Genomic DNA, 16,801 nt, shown 5'->3' on the forward strand with positions numbered 1-16,801 from the left:
GTCTCTTGAGTGACGCTGCATGTGACTTTGGCTTTTCTTAACTGAGTCTCATTTTCCCTGTGATAAAAGGGGGAGGACAATGCGAATCGTGATCATAGGGTTATTTTAATATTAGGGGAGTTACTGGTTAAGTAATAGCCAGTGTATTTGGGTGGTCAGGAAGTAACTTGGGTAAACAAAGCATTTTTTAGCACGTTTCTTAGGTGAGGATAGAGGGAAGGTAGACTGCTGGAGAGACGCAAGGGATAAAATGGTATCTGGGGCGTCTGCTGGTGAGGTGTGATAGTTTTAGGCTTTGTTGAGCAATTACCCTGTTAATTTTAGGGCTTAGTGGTTAGTGAAGGTTCTAGCATACTTAGTTTAGAAGTGAGAAGGGTGAGGCTTGAGGAGGAAATACTGGTTCAGATCACGCAGCTGCTGAGATGAGTGTAGGAAGTGTCCCTGGTAGTAAGCACGTGTGAACACTCACCTGTACTTACTGAATATGGGTTTTCTGGGCTTTAGGGAGGGTAATTTCATAATGAAACCCGAAGATCTTGGCATTTCCCGTAGTCCAGGTGTCCTTGCCTAAAGCCTTAAACAGCTTTCAGCTAAATTCACGTGTTGCCTTGTTGAAATGGTGGCTCGCAGTGAGCTTTTGTGTTCTGATGTAAAGCGGGGAGCGGGGGGTGGGGTGGGGGAACCTTCACTTTATGAAGAAAAAAACGAGAGAACTAACATTTTGAGCTGACACTCTCTACAGAGGGAATGAGAACCATGGATGTGCAGTTTGGGAGAGAGGAGAAACTGGTAGGTTCCAAGTTGGCAACCTGTGGAAGTGGCATCTAAATAATTTAGTTGTGCAAAGAGAAAGTAATGCAAAAAAGGTTGAGAATTCCCAGCCAGTTATTCTTAATTCCCAGTTTGTTAATCTTAAAAGAGAAACCTTTGATGGCAAGGTGAAGAACATTCTAGAAAGAAATAATACTAAGGGTGGGGTGTGTGGGTGCATCTGTTAGATCTTGGATCCCTACAAAAAAAAGTTTTGTAAGTAAGAGAACTCTGATACTTAACCGTATTCCTCCCATCACTTGAGCTGCAGGGAGGCATGTTACCTTTGCTGTTACTAAGTATTCATTAGGAGGCATGTTACCTTTGCTGTTACTAAGTATTCATTATGTTACTTGTAAAATAAGGGGATCTGGCTGGTCGAGGATCTTCTAAGTTCTTTTTGGTGTCAGTAAGGGGCACTTGATGAAAAATCTACCACCTGTGAGGTCTCCAAAAACATTTAATTGATGATAATGAGTCAAAAGGCATTATAATCTTGGCATGTTGAGTATTGGGTGTGACTCAAGGGTGAGTCAGATGCCTGTGGAGCCTGGATTCATGTCCTTTTTCCCATTTGTCAGTAATCCTACCTTATGCTCCAGTTCCATGATGTGATTTTAATGGAAATAAACTTCAACCACTTAGTTACGTTATTATGTTGCAATTCCGTATAACTTAGTTACCAGTGCAAGCCAGCTAGTACCAGCAGCCGCTGGGCAGGTGTAAGGGCCAGTTATCGTTTGGGCCTGGCATTGAGTGCCTCTTCAGTGTTCTGGATGATAAGATAATTCAGGAAATTTTAATTTTTGCTTTAAAAAACCCCTCACGTTTGGTTATCTTGAAAGCGAAGTATTGGACTCTGAGGACTCTTGAGTCCAGAATACATATTGTGATTTCTCAGCCTGGGGCTAATGAGAATGAACACGTTCCACGTTTGTATAGTTTAAGCGTCCTCTGGGCTGGTGGAGGGCAGTAGATTGTTCTAGTTCGTATATACTAGGCAGCGAATGTGCTAGGAATACAGAGGTGAGTGATGTGCATGGCCTCTGTCTGCCTGTTGGAGCAGCCTGGTCCATCAGAGATGGTTGACAGAAGTGCTGGTTAAAGGAAAGCTGTTGCTCTCACTCCTCTAGGGGAAAACAAGGCACACACATTCATTTTAGAATTGAAAGGATGGGTCCTGAATGGGGAGACCTGGCTGAAGTCTGACTTTCAGACCTCTCATCTATTATGTAGGGAAACAAAGTAACTTCTGTCACCCAAAATCACACATTAGTTTTATAACAAAAATCTTGTTCACTAAATTAAAACCAGAAGGCTGTTTGGGAATTGTGGGTTTAGCTGAAAAGGTTTAGGGTAGAGGTTCTTAATATTTTTTGTTCGTTTGACCCTCACTGGGGATACTTTCACAGAATAAGAATTTTAAGTACGTAAAATAACCCAATTATTTAAAATAACAGGTTTCAAAAATAAACCTCCCAAATGTGTGGCATAGTAATATGTGCTTCTTAGTTAACACAACACAACCTAACAGTGGGTCTAATAATTTCCATAATTTTGAAGTAGAGCTGAGAAAATCACCATTTCAACTATGATCTGATAAGAAAAAGCTCTGATTTCCTTTTCAAATAGTGGAAATAAGGATGTATATTTCTCCTCATACAAGTCCACAGACTCTTTCAATTGTATCTACTTGGCCCCTTGGGGGCCTTTGGAACCCTGTTGAGAGCTGTTAGGAGCTGGAGAGGAAACTGGGACTGCCATTTCTGTATGTTCTTTTAGGAATAGGTTGCTGTTCAAGGCCAGAGCTGGTTTCTCTTCAAAACATCTCTTGGGAAAACATAAAAGCTGATGTTTATTATTTGCCTCCCAGGCAAGGCATTGCCCTAAGCACATGACATGCTATTTTATATAATCCTTACAACGACCCTATAGTAGGTTCTGTTTATCTTCATTTTAAAGATGAATAAATTGGCCCATTGAAGTTTTCCACCTAATAAATATGGGGTAGCTGGGATTCAAAGCCATGTCTATTTGACTCCAAGGCCTTATTAATTCCACAAGCACGAAGCCTCTCAGTTTAAGGCAGTGATTCTCAAAGGCCCTGGTTGTGGCCATTCCCCCCTCTGACATTTGGCAATATCAGGACACAGTTTTGGTTGTCACAACTGGGAGGTCCTGTGAGCATCTGGTAGGCCAGGAATGTTGTGAAAAACATCCTCCATTGCACAGGACAGCTCCCACAGCATTTCAGTAGGGCTGGGGTGCTGAGTTCCCAGCATAAATTCTGACTAGTTTGTTGCGGAAATCTGGATGACAAGTCATCACCAAAAATTACCTCATTGTTTTTTGGAAGTCTCCACTATGCCCAAATCTATAGTCGCTGAGGAAGGATGGGCCTTAGCCGTGGGCTTGGCCAGCACCACCTATTCAGCCAGCCTGTGGCTTCAGGTGACCCTCCGTCCCTATTTTCTTAAACCTTTAGCCCACCCACGAAGCTCCCACTCTCCCGTTTATTTGTTGAGCTGCTTTCTGGTGGAAGTATATCAGCTTGTTGTGTTTGAAATAGTAGCTATAACTCTAAGCATAAAATGTGAACAATCCAGTTTTGATTGCATCTAGTGTTTGTGCTGTGGAAACTAGTGGAAGAGTGTTCTCACTGTCACAGCATTATCGTTATCCATTGGCCTGTCACACTTCATCCACCATTGTGATAAACAGCAACACCCACACCACACACCTGCTTTAACGGTGAAGCCTTGGGGGGCCGGTGACTGGAAACTGCATGCTTGGGCCCCAGCTTTAGATAGACTGAATCACAATCTCTGATAGAGGGGTGGGGGGAATTCCTGGAATTTGTTATTTTTATTTTTTTTTAACTGGCTTCCTCCCAGTAATTCTGATGCTGATTTAGTGTGAGAACCACTATAATAGGATTCTCATTAAAAACAAAACAGTCTTGTATCAGAAACTTGTGGGGTTATCCCCCACCCCAGTCACTAATCTGCAAGTCTTTAAGTCCTGTGGATTCTACCTGCTACAGTCTCAAATTCCTCGCTCATCTTTTTTCCTGGCTACAGTTCTTGGCCACAGTCTCCCTATTTGTCTCCACTTTTGGGAAGGGCTCAGTCATCCGGAATTCAACAAATCCCTGTCCCTTTGCCCCTTTGAAAACCCTCCTGTGGATCAAGGTGCCACTCATCAGCACTTAGGAGGTCCATATCCACCCGGTTCTCCCCCTTACCCCAACACACTTCAGTCTCCAACTCCTTGTGCTTCCAAGCAGCTTGGAGGCGCCTGGACTCCGAATTGAACAGCTTTGGGGGAAACATTGCTTGTTCTTTAGGTATTCTTTCGGATCTTAACTTGTGTTTCAAAATGCTTTATGGAACCGGTGGGGGGAGGTCCCTCCGTGGAGATGGCTCCATTTGGCATGCTCTTTTGCTTGGTCGGGTTTTTTTTTTTAATTCCTTTCCCAAACTCTGCAAAAGATTCTTAATTGCACTCATCGTGGACACTAGGCTGAATAATTGTACACTGTTGGAAATTAGTTTTGTGAGCTTGCCATTCAAAAATTGTATGAACCATAATGAATCTTTTTAGAATGCAGCTCAAAGTTACACCCCTTTCTTTAAGCCTGTAGAGGTAGTGTGTGGTTGAATTAGTTTGTCCATTGTATGGAGAAGCCTCATCTAGTTCTTATTTGGTAGTTCTATTGTTCTAAATGCTTTGGAAGGGATAACAGCTGTCTATTGAAGAAATTGACTGTAATCCAGGCATTGGGAATGATTCCTACCTACCTAATAAGAGAAAGGTACTTGATTTCAAGTAATCTGAAGCCTGGCATGCGACATTTCTTAAGGAGAACGTTTTCCAATTTTAATAACCAACTGGTAGGCAGTTTGTCTTGTGTTTTTCTTGGGGCAGGGCAGGGGGGTTTGGAACCTCGTTTTGTTTTGCAGTGGAGGAATTACCAATTTGGAATCTGATTTGCATCCTCTTAATCGTATAATCAAATTGGCTGTACTTGAATCAGCACTGGCCGACCTTCGTTATCTTGGGAGATAGACGGAAGTACTGTGGTCTCTCTCATAAATTTGAAAAGTTAGAGCTTTTGGGGTCAGATTGGTACTGGGATAAAATTAGAATTATGGGCTTTATAATTTGAATTGAGACCACCTTAACCTTGGCAGGTAAGGATTAGTCAGAAAGCTAGTGGATTGTGGTTGGGCATCTGTTTAAAAACATGTTCAATAAAGCTATTACTGAGTTCAGTTTTTGGAGTCACACAAATGGTTATTTAAATCCACCATTTCACTGCAGTTGTAACCCAAGCCTGCTGTTGTGCACTGCCGCTTCAACCACCATTTCATGGTAGTTAATTACAAGCTAAGTTCTTTTGAAAAGTCGGGAAACCTCCTCAATTGAATCTGCAAACCAAGTATGTAAACCATTATGCAAAATGCTCTTTTAAACCCTTACAACTAGGCACTTCTCCAGACCCCAGGAAAAACAACTCTGGGGACCCTAAGTTGTGGTGTGCCTGGGTTTCATTAAATTGGTACTGTCTTCTTTGTTCTGGAAGGAGCCACTGAGCTAGTGGCCATATTTGTGATCAGATGCATTTATGTGCTAAGCCGTGAACTCATAAAGGAGCTGGTAAGAGCCGGTAGCACATTCTAGATTCCTGAGCTGACTTGACCCTCCAGGTAGTTTCACATGCACCTTAATTTCTCCCTCTGCGTGAATGCAGTAATGAAACCAAAATCCCACACACTGGGTTTTTGGGTGGGCTGTCCAATAAAATGTTTGGAATAGTGTCAAATGATACATAAAACACTTAACACTAATTGTAATACTTAAAGCTGAGTACTTTGAATTTGTGCCAGTGGATAAAGATACTCAGTTATAAAGAGGTGTAAATTTAACTTACTGAAAGAGAAGGAGAGTTCTGGCAAAAGAAGAGGCAGAAAATAATTGGGTTGGAATGTGGTTAGAAGGTTGGTCTACTTTATTTTAAGGATCTTTTAAAGTTATTAAAGCAGAATTTTTAAAGGACACTTTGATTTTTAAGATAACCACTTCCGTGGGGTTGTGTTGTATGACTCCATTTTCCCCAGAATGGAAACTTCTCCAGTGAGAATCCTGAGCAATTTCTAGGATATTGTTGTCTTTAACACCAAACTGTCTCTTCCAAAAGGACTGCATTCTGAATTTTTAGAAGTGAGTATAGTATCTCAAACTTGGTTCAATGTGGAACCGTTTTTCATTTAAATTGAGATGTAATTGACATGATTTTATTTTCAGGTGTACAATGTAATGATTTGATATTTCTGTGCACTGGGAAATAACAATAAGTCTAGGTTAACACCCATCACCATACACCGTTAGAAATTTTTTTTTCTTGTGATGAGACTTAAGATTTCAAATGTACAATACAGTATTATTAACTATAGTCACCATGCTGTATGTACATTACAACCCCAGGACTTAGTTATGGGACCTTTTTCCTTCTAGAATATTTTTCAGCACTGGTACTGTGGATCATGCTTAGGGAAGCAGTAATGATGTAGTAGTTTTTATAATGGTTTAACATTGAACCTTTGAACAATGTAATGCTACACTTAAGTGGCCCAATTGGTTCTGGGGTTTTGAAGAAGAGGGTCAAGGGCCTGTCACACTGGATTTTGAAGCCCAAGCTGCTTGAGTTTGATTCCTGGCTCTACCACTTAGTAGATGTGTGTGTGGCATTGGGCAATTTCTTGACTTTATTGAGGTGGCTACACTTTCATTAGTGGCATTCAGTCTTACCATTAAGTTGGATGCTAGCTCTTTTTGTATATACACTATCCAGTTGTGGAAGTTCCCCTCTGTTCCTAGTTTTCTGTGTGTTTTATTTTGAGCAGGTGTTACATTTTGTCAAAAACTTTTTCTGCATCAATTAATATCGTGATTTTTCTTCAGCCTGTTTATATGGTGGATCTTTTTTCTTTAAGTATTGAACAAGCCTTGCATACCTGGAATAAATCCCACTTGAGTACATAATTATTGTTTATATACTGCTGAATTCTTACTTGTTAAGGATTTTAAGGACCTGCTAAGGATATGTTAAAGATTTTTGTGTTTATATTATGAGGGATATTGGTCTGGTTTGTAGGTTTCTCATATTACACTTTATCTGGTTTTGGTATTAAGATAATGGTTTCATAAAATGAATTGGGAAGTATTTCCTCCTCTGATATATTCTGGAAAACATGATGTAGAATTGGTGTTAATTCTTCTTTAAATGTTTGATATTATCATCCAGAGAAACCATCTGGGCCTCAAGATATTTTCTGGTTTTTTTGGAGTTTTTGAATTATGGATTCATTTTCCTGAATAGCTACAGGGCTATTCAGATGTGTTTGTACTTGTGAGTTGTGCTAGTTTGTGTTTTTTGAGGAACTGAACCATTACCTTTTTAAGTGTTTGTAGGATTCCCTTGTTCTTGGTATCAGCAAGGTCTGTAATGATAGCTCTTGTTTTATTGCTAATATTGACAATCACTGTCTTCTCTTTTTTTTCCTTTGTCAGTTTTGCTAGAGTCTGTCAATTTCATCGATCTTTTCAAAGAAATAGCTTTTCACTTCATTGATTTTTTTCCTATAGTTTTTCTGATTTCAATTTCGTTGATTTCTGTTAGCCTTATTCCCTTTCTGCTTCCTTGGGGCTTACTTTCCTCTTTTTCAAGTTTCTTGAAGTGGGAGCATTGATTAATAATTTGAGACTTTAAAATGGAGACTGGTACTCTTTAATAATCTCATTCTCTATTTCAGGGTGTCTGTGCGCTGCTAATATTACTTCTATGTATTCCTTAAATAGCAGGGGAACTAGTTGTATAGATATTAGCTGTTATTTTTTTCCACATTTAGTAAGTTGCTAACTTGAATTTAGGGAATATTTCTCAGCTTAGTCTCAGATTCTAACAACATAACTTCTGGAAATTTAGGTTGTAGAATTCCAGCTAAGAGTCCCTGTCCCTGCTGGTTAGGAATTTAGAGCTAGAAAAGACTTTAGATCACGGGTCAACAAACTAAGGCCCTTGGGCCATGTGCCTTTTTGTGCATACAGCCCTTGTTACAGAAACCTGATTGGGCCTGCAAAGCCTGACATCTTTACTATGTGCCCGTTTAAAGAACAAGTTTGCCAACCCCTGCTTTCAGACCATCTAAGTCCAGTGGCTTGCTTCAGAGCCATCTGGAAAAATTTACAAATAAAATTCCCAGGCTCCCCACATGGTCTTGTGCTTCATCTGGAATCCATCACATGCCCCTCCTGGTGGCTGCGGAGTTCTGGCTTGTGTCTGTTGTCTTGCCCCTCTGTACTATCCTGTATTTGCACCTACTTTCCCAGCGCTTCCTGCACGCTGAGTTAATCTCCTTGGAGGTCTGTTACGAAGGCTGCAGACCTGAATGTTGACTTTGCTGGTTGCCTTGGGCAAAGCCAGAAGGGAAGGTTCTGGGACTGCCTCAGAGATAGCTCTGATACAAATCTGATTTTTAAAGTAGGCTCACAAAGTCCAAACCACTTTATCTTTGGAAATAATTATGTCACTGTTGATTTGCAGCCTGGCAGAGAAGCTTGGGTAGAAATCCTAGAATTGTTCTTAAAAACACAAATGGTAATAGGTCTGAGCTGTAAGGAATTCTGCTCACCTAAAGTTGGTAGGAAGAGAGCTGGATATTTATGATACTGCTCAAGTGCTTCTGGATAATAAAATGGCGATCCCAGTTTCTATTTTGGGAAAGAAAGCTTGGTCTCCTGGGGAGAGCTGAAGGAAACCATTGCCGTTGAGCCTTGGACCAGCCTGTAACCTGTTCTCTGCCCCACGCTTTGTGAGATAAAGGGGAGGCGTGGTGAGGTGGCAGCTGGGTCCTTTTTCATGTCTCCTGGTGGACTGTGGACTGCAGTTTTGAACTATAGGTAAGGGCTGGTCATTTTCCTGGTCTGGGTGCCTTAGGTCTTGTCCTGTCCTCTAACCTCAAGCCCTACAAGACCCCTCTTGCTACCGTGCTGGTCTTTTTCATGATGTTGCCAGTCCTGGCTTCCCCTCACCCCTTTCTCGTTCCTGTTGGGTGGAGCCTGGCCCACACTCTGAGAGGGCTCTTTGTGGTCCTCACCTCTTCTCTGGGTCCTCTGCCTCTGTGTCTTCCCCTGCTCCATGCCACAACTCTGGCCTGAGTTTACTCCTCCCTCTTCTCTGTAAACACACAGGTTCCTTGAGTCCATGGAGTCGAGATAGAATTGATGTATGACATGCCGTAGGTTGCTCAAAGATCCTTTTGGGAGAGGAGAGGTCAAGTGGTCCTGTGTTTTCAGCATCTCATCACCACAAACTGAGTGTTACCTTCCCCCCAAATGAAAGCTGGGCTTTTGCATAATCTTCCCTTTCTGTGCCTTGTTTTACAGATCCCGGTTAGCCTCCCAGGTGGCCCAAGTCAGAGTGTGAGGACTGGAGAGTTTGAGCTATGTGACAGCCATAAAGGTGCTGGCCAGGGCTTGTGGGTTGTGCCTGCTTTTAAGACACCGCGTCTCGTGGGAGAGATGGGTTTACCAGGAAGAAGGTGGTACAAAATTGCATTAGTGTTTGAGTTCCAGACTGAAGAAAGGGATTAAAGTTGTGTCTCAAATTATAGCTTTATAAACCCTCCTTTATTTTGGTAAGGAGACTGGCTCATGGAGGAACCTGGGTAGGTGGTGTTTTAAAGTAGTGCAAGGCTCCTGTCCCCTTCCCAGTAGGTGTTGCGGGTGATGGGAAACAACTCCTTTAACTGCTGTCCTGTAGTGGGAAATGGAAGGCAGGGCAGTGAAATAGCATCACTTTTTACAAGTGTGCCAAGTGTACCGTAATGTGAGTTGTGAGTTTTAAGAAAAAGCCATTGTGGCTGGTACTGTAAACAGTCCCATATGGTTTTCATTAATGCATGTTTGCAATGAAAAGAGCTTGGATGTTGTTTCTGAGTTATGTTGTATGGCTGTCAATCCAACTTCAGGAGGCCTTTTTCTTTGTTTCTGTAGTTAATTTTTCCTTATTTGGTTGCTCTTCTCTATGAACATTAGAAAGTGCTCTGAAAATAAGCCCTCTAAATGGTTGGCCATCGTGCCTTTCTGTATTTTGCAGCTGTACCTCACCGCTGCAATTTTTAAATTAAAAATTTTATTAAGGTATCATTGACATAACATTAGTTTCAACATAGTGATTTGATTTTAAAGTATACAGTGCGATGATTTCCAATATATTTATAAAATTTTAGAACATTTTCATCACTGCAGGAAGAAACCCATACCACTTAACCATCACATCCCCATTCCTCCCAGCCCCTGGCACCCACTGATTTGCTCTGTCTAGAGATTTGACTTTTCTAGCCATGTCCTATAAATGGAATCATATGTGGTCCTTTGTGACTGGCTTCTGGGTCACCCATGTTGTCTGCATTCCTTCTGTGGCTGAATAATAGTCTATGGTATGAACTTGCCATGTTTTGCATATTCATTTATAACTTGGTAGACAGTTGGGGTGTTTCCGCTTTTTTATTATTATGAATCATGCTGCTCTGAACATTCCTGTTGGCTTCAGTTTTGTATGATGTGGTTAATCATTTTACAGCTGTTGTAAAAAAAGAACTGACCGTGGGAATGTAAGACCAAGCTGTAAAAGGAAGGCAGACCCAAGGAACCACCTGCTTGATCTTCACTTTAATCCCTGGAAATTCATTAGGTTTCTGAATGTCTCAGGAGTCTCCAGATGTATAGACACTTTGTTAAAATTTAAAACTTTTAAAAGTGTTCATATAATTAAAGCCCTTTTTGATTGTGAAATATGAAGGCCTTTTCTGTGTATCATTTGATTTCAATAATCTGGATTCACTGCCTGTCAACACTGATGTTTTTGATTACATCTAGCTTATCCCAAGTGAGTGAAAGAAGTTCTTGATCCCTTAAGCGCTTAGGAGCAACTGGCTTGAGGAACGCTATGCTATGTTGTTCTCACAGGGAGTAAACTGCAGTGGTGGTAACTGCACCAGTTTTTCTTATAAACTTGATACAATTTTCATATAGTAAACGTTAGTGTATGCTTTTGGAACCACTACCACCTAAGATTAGAACATCTGATTAGATTTTTAAAATAGATACTTGAATGACTTCAAACTGTATCACAGTCTAGTTTCCTTCTTCTTTTAGGCTTAGTGGGGGGGGTCTACCAAGAAACCCAGAAAGCTGATTTATATGTGAAGAAGGGAAACTGCACAACCAAAACTGACTCTTAGGTTCTCTGACATCAGAATCTGAGGTTTTGGGGAAAGGATGGCCATGTTTCTGCTTCCCCTTGCAGTGAGCTGCAGACCCATCTGTTGCCAGCCAGTTTCCAGACCATCCTCCCACAGGGAGAGTACAGCTCTCTGGAAGGAGGGAGTAGGGGTAGATCTTGACCCAGTGTGGGCCCTCTGACCTGGAGGTAAAGGGGAAGTGTGGGTGGGGGAGGCAGAGCTGGTGGGAGTGGAGATTCAAGAACAAGTCAGGGCATGGAGCTCTGAAAGCATCAGCATCTTGTGGAGTGAGGGGTGGGCTGGAAGGAGGCTGGGCTTTGGGCCACCCCCCACCCCCCTGCAACATGGTGCCCATAATGGGAATACTCCCTCACTGACCCTTGGAGCTCAGATGGCTTGAGCCTGCTGTGGAAGCAAAGAAATAGGGCAGTGGGGCTTGATGGGAGATGTGGGATTTCCATCCCTCATAATTGACGACAGTCTTAGCAAGAATAGAAATTCATTTCTTAATTTCACCAGCAGGCACTTCTTGAAAATGAGAGGGCAGAAGGAGGCAGCAGCTGCAAGTCACCTGTCCCAGCCCCAGTTTTGCAGAGGGGACCGGTGCAGCACTGCCATGGCAGACAGACCTGTGTGGTCTGATGGCCCTCAGAAGGGGCCGCCGCATGGGCAGAGTTGGGATTGTGTAGTTTAAAGAAAGCCCGCACACCCTGTGTCTGGAGTTTACTTGGCTGAAGTTTTTGAAGTTGGAAAAGACTTAAAGGCACATGTCAAGGTCACAGGTAGAGAGAGTCAAAATAGTTTTTTCTGGATGTGTGAGAATTTCTTATTCCCTTAGGGTGGCCTGTCTTTTGGGATTTACTTTGTTAAGGAGGTTACAGTATTTTAGCCCCATAAAGCTGAAGCAGTGGGAATATAACTGAAGCAAGCTCTGCCACCTTCTCGCCAGGGTAACTAGTGTTTAGGTCTGTATTCAGCATGAGCCCTGCGGCTTCTTGGGCTAGTAACGTTGGGTGAGTGCAGCTAATCAACTTAGGCACACAGGGCTGCCCACCTTACAGATCAATGATTAAACCACAGTTCCAGACTGCACGGGACTAAGGGAACGACTATTGGTGCTGGGGTCCCCAGAGGGACCCTGCAATGTGGTGTCCCTTTTTTATGGCTGAGGAAATTAGGTCTATAAGAGAGGGTGTCCTGACAGTGTGTTCGGGTGGGGCAGAGAGGCGGTTGTGGGGGGATTTGTGGGAGACACATTATGGGGGCTCTTAAGTAGCAGGCGTGGAGCAAGTCCCGGCCCCATCTTGATTTCAGATTTGGGATCAGAACAGTGCAGTGAACCGTTGGGCAGGAGGCACCTGCCAGTTGAATGTACAAATTTGTGATTGGGTCACCTGGAGCTGAAGTTCAGGGTCAGAGGAAGGAGGATCGTTTTCCAAGAGAGGCCTCTAAATGGATCCCTGGCTGAAAATGAGGCAGGGAGAGAGAACCTGGGCCTTCATTATCCTCTTGCTCCTTCCATTCTTCTTGTAGTGGTACGTTTAATAGGGACCAGACCTCCAAGTGATTCTTTGTAAGTTATTGTTGAATAAACATACATGGGCAGTGGTGTGGAAATGGGGACATTGAGTTGTCCAGTGGACAAAGGACACATTTTTCCCCCTGGGACAGGTTGCTGTGTTTCTGATGATTTTGAAAGGCTCTGAGTGGTACATTAGTTGCACATCATTCTTGCCTGATCAGAGTTTTCTAAGAGCTTCTGCCAAACATTTTATTAACCTAGTTTGGTTTATCATGTGTACTTGAAAGCTGTGAGGTTAGATCTCTTTAAGCACCTGAATCTACTTTCAAATGTTCTGATTTATAGGCATTTTTGACATCACCATCTTGTGTTCCTGGGTTTAGGTATGCTCTGAGCCCAAGCTCATTTTCACTCCTGTGTAGAGCGGGTCTAATGGTATTCAAGGAGTTGTATTGCCCTCCCCCTTTCTGCCCCTGGGTAATTGGGGTATGGGTCTTTTTTTTTTTCCTACAGTGGGGTAGAGGGGGTGGTCACTACTCACACGTAATGGGTATGAGATTGCCAAAGCCCTGTGAGGGACAAGACAGTCCTTTGCAACATAGTATCAGCCCCCATTGAGGAACTATGACACATGGAGTTGATTTTGTTTGGTCATGTTCCATGCTCTTAGACAAGCATAAAGGCTGAAATTGGATAATAATTAAAAGCATTTTTCTGGGGCATGGTGTGGGTTTACCTGTGGCTATAGGTAGTAAGGAGTTTGGACTTCTTTCAGACCTTCTGTTTTTTTGTTGATCATTTTCTGTAACCTTTTGGTGACTTGAGTATAATTAGTTTGGAGGTAGTGGAAATCTCTCTTTGTTTTTTTGTATCTAGTGGCTTAGATCCATGGCTCCTCTACCAAGGCTGCACATTGGAGTTTCCCAGGGAGCTTTAAAAAGTACTGATGCCTGGGTCCTACCTCCAGATGTTCATTTAATTGGTCTAGGGTGTAGCATCAGAGTTTTTAACACTCCTCAGCTGATTATAATGCACAGCTAGGATTGAAAATCACTGGTTTAGATGTTCTAGGAATAAATTTTTGTTTACCCACAAAACATTTATGGAGCACCTGAGATCAAAATGAGCAAGCACACCACCTCATCAAGCCTAGTGGAGCTTATGTGTTTGGCTTTCAGGTTTCATTTTTAAAACGTTGATTCTGTAAAGGAGATGCTGGGCTGTTCTTTTCAGCTCCAGTTTCCCTTTCTGGAGTCTTTCCAGGGGCTGGAAGCAGAGCGGATAAGGGGAGCCCTTAGGCCAGGAGGAAGGTGAATATAAAGTGAGGTAGATGGTGGGCAAAAGGACATGGTCACTGTATTCCCTGCAGGGCTGGCATACTCAGTGCCCCTGGGGACCAGGGTGGTGACAGCTGGCAATAACATTAAGACCTGGCATATTTCTTCTGAATTTGGGGTAGGGGTGGATTAACCCACAGTATGAAATAAGTAACATTCTAAACTGGCTTTCTTTTGTAGTGTGTTTTTCTTCAGTTTGAAACCTGGCCAAAGGGCTTCCATCAGCTAACTGCCTGTCTGCCAGTTGTGCCATTTGTGAAAAGGTGACAGTCTCCATGCTGGGCTTGGCCAGCAGTCAGGCCTTTGCCTGTATTAGACAAAGAACACCCCCTTTCCCTGGTCCAAGGGACAAGAGTTTGCCCCATCTCAGCCCCAGGGCCCTCATTCACTGTACTGCCAAGCCAGTGACATGCAGGGTCACCCTGTCTGGATCATCCCTAAATCAGAATTGGGGATTTGTGTTCTGTTTTGTAATGTGCCCACTCTTGAGGCCATTTCCCAGGAGTGATGACTTCCAAAACAGAAAAACATCTGTTCTAGCCAAGTAGGTATTAAATAGTTATATAGAGGCTTTCCCACTCAGGGTAAGTACTTCAGGGGTATGTGGAACCTCAGGGCATGGTGGACACACTTGTCTTTACTGCCCTGCAGCTCAGTCACTTCCACGGGTGGCCTGACCCCACAGGCTCCACTGACAAGCAGACTGAACAAGGTCAGTTCTGTTTTTCAAGTTTTGGAATCGGAATTTTTCTAGGGAGTAGAATGTAATCTTAAAGCCACAGTTCTGGGGATAAAATTCAGGCCTCCCCTTTAAATTTCCTGCAGTCAATTTTGGAGTAGTGAAACCAGCTAGATTACTTTCTGCCAAATGAGTTTCCCAGAGGCATAATTTAGCTGGGAGGGAGGGAGACGTTAATGAGACATGACACCCGTGCTCATGGTGGCGGTGCTTGTGTTCCTTCCCACGGGCGTGTGATGTGGACCTTGCTCTGGTGGTCTCCCTGGTGGGGGGCTTTTTCCTCCAAGTGGCTTCAGTTCATTTAAGCAGAGCATAGGGCCCAGCGCCCCCCAACATCCTCTGGCCCTCCCCAGGTTCCCTGCTCTCCCTCACTTGGGGCCTTCTGGGTGCTGCCCTCTCACAGGGGGACCCGTTCCTTACGGGTGAGCCCCTGTTGGTCCTCTATGGGGCTCTGAAGTCCCTTTGCTTTCTCACTTCCTCGTTCCTCTCCGGCCTGTGGCCCACTTGTCTCCACCGACTCCTGTTGGGGACTTGGTGGTATATGCTCATCGGGTGGGGCTCTAAGTGACCTCATGGCTCTGCCTGCATTTGGGGATTCACAGGATTGAAAAACAATGCCTTCACTGCCGTTTTTGCTACTCTAGTTGCTTTTGTTTGTTAAGGGAAGTTGAAAATAGGAATTTTGGTGGGTGTCTTAGTCAGCCAGGGCTATTATAATTAAGTAGTACAAACTGTGTGGCTTAAAACAACAGGAACTCTGTCCCAGTTCTGGAGGCCAGAAGTCTGAGAACAAGTGTCAGCAGGGTTCACCCCCTCTGCCGGCCCCAGGGGAGAATCCTTGCTTCCTCTTCCAGCTCTGGCAGCTTCGGCAGTGTGGCTGCATCACTCCAGTCTCTGCCTGTGTCCTCACCTCATCTGCTCTTTCTCACTGGGTCACCTCCTCTGTCTCTTATGAGGGCGCTTGTCATTGGATTTAGGGCCTCCTACTTTGGTAGTCCAGGATGAATTCATCTCTAGATCTTTAAATCATATCTTCAAAAACCCCTTCCCAAATAAGGTCACACCGCCAGGTTCCAGGGGTTAGGATGTGGAATGGATCTTTTGGGGGCCACCATTCCACATACTACAGCAGGGGCTGATGAAATCTTCTGGCTTTTAAATGGCCACTAACTTACATTTTTTAAGAGTCTGTGCAGGCCAGAGTAAGACATATCTGTCTAGTTGGGCCTGTGAACCCAGTCTGTGGCCTTCATGTTTACTGTGCACTGGAAGGTCTTGGGAACATAGTTCCAAATATCTGGACATAGATTCTATGGAGAGTGAAAATCCTTAACTTCTAATCCAAGTTTTGGCACTACTTAGTTTATGAAAGGAATTCTGGTGTAATTTATTCTTGTGAAACCACATGTGGTCAGCTGTGAGTCTTCCTGTGTTTTTCTTTGGCCTGGGTTCAGGGCCTAGGGATGCTTCATTTTGGTGTTTGTGTTGCCTGCACTGTCTTTTCCTTTACGGGGAGAAAGCAGCAGCCTGCGGAGGGGGTGGGACAGCACAGTTATCCTCTGGTCTCATCTGGGATCTTTATCTTACCCTCCTCAGGGGATGACTACTTTGCAGGTACAGTGAGCAGAGTAAGTTGCATTTTGCCTTTGCTCTAAGTATCATAAGGTTGGACATTGTTTAAGGTTCTGGCCTCACGTGAACCTGTGAGGTTAATGCAGTTTCTTTAACCTTGACTTTAGTCCTACCTGGGGGTGCTGAGCTCCACATTGGAGGGATTGGGGTGGGAGAGGGTAAGAGTGGCCTCTGGGCCTGGCGGGCACTGATCTCAATGCCTCAGCAGGTGTCCGGTATAGAAGAATTGCTTTTCAGTTTCTACCATTTAGAAATATGTTGCTGAGCAAGCACCATTTAGTTTCTTTTCTAATTATAGAAGCAACCCTTTCTTAATGCAAAACACCTAGAACATAAAACCAAAAGTTTGGGTGTCGTTTATAATGCTTGTGGATGGACATCAACAGTAGTTGGACGTTACCTTCTAGTATACTGCATATCTTCATTAATTTATTTACCCTAAAGTGGAATCTCA

General features: G+C 43.4%; 1 protein-coding gene across 1 annotated transcript in view; it reads left to right on the top strand.

Moving 5' to 3' along the window:
• SMS (spermine synthase) overlaps positions 1–16,801 on the top strand; it is a 40,733-nt gene that overhangs the window by 1,223 nt on the left and 22,709 nt on the right. The gene's annotated exons all lie outside the window — the stretch shown is intronic.

The sequence above is a fragment of the Manis javanica genome, chromosome X (genome assembly GCF_040802235.1).
Source record: "Manis javanica isolate MJ-LG chromosome X, MJ_LKY, whole genome shotgun sequence".
Taxonomy (NCBI): domain Eukaryota; kingdom Metazoa; phylum Chordata; class Mammalia; order Pholidota; family Manidae; genus Manis; species Manis javanica.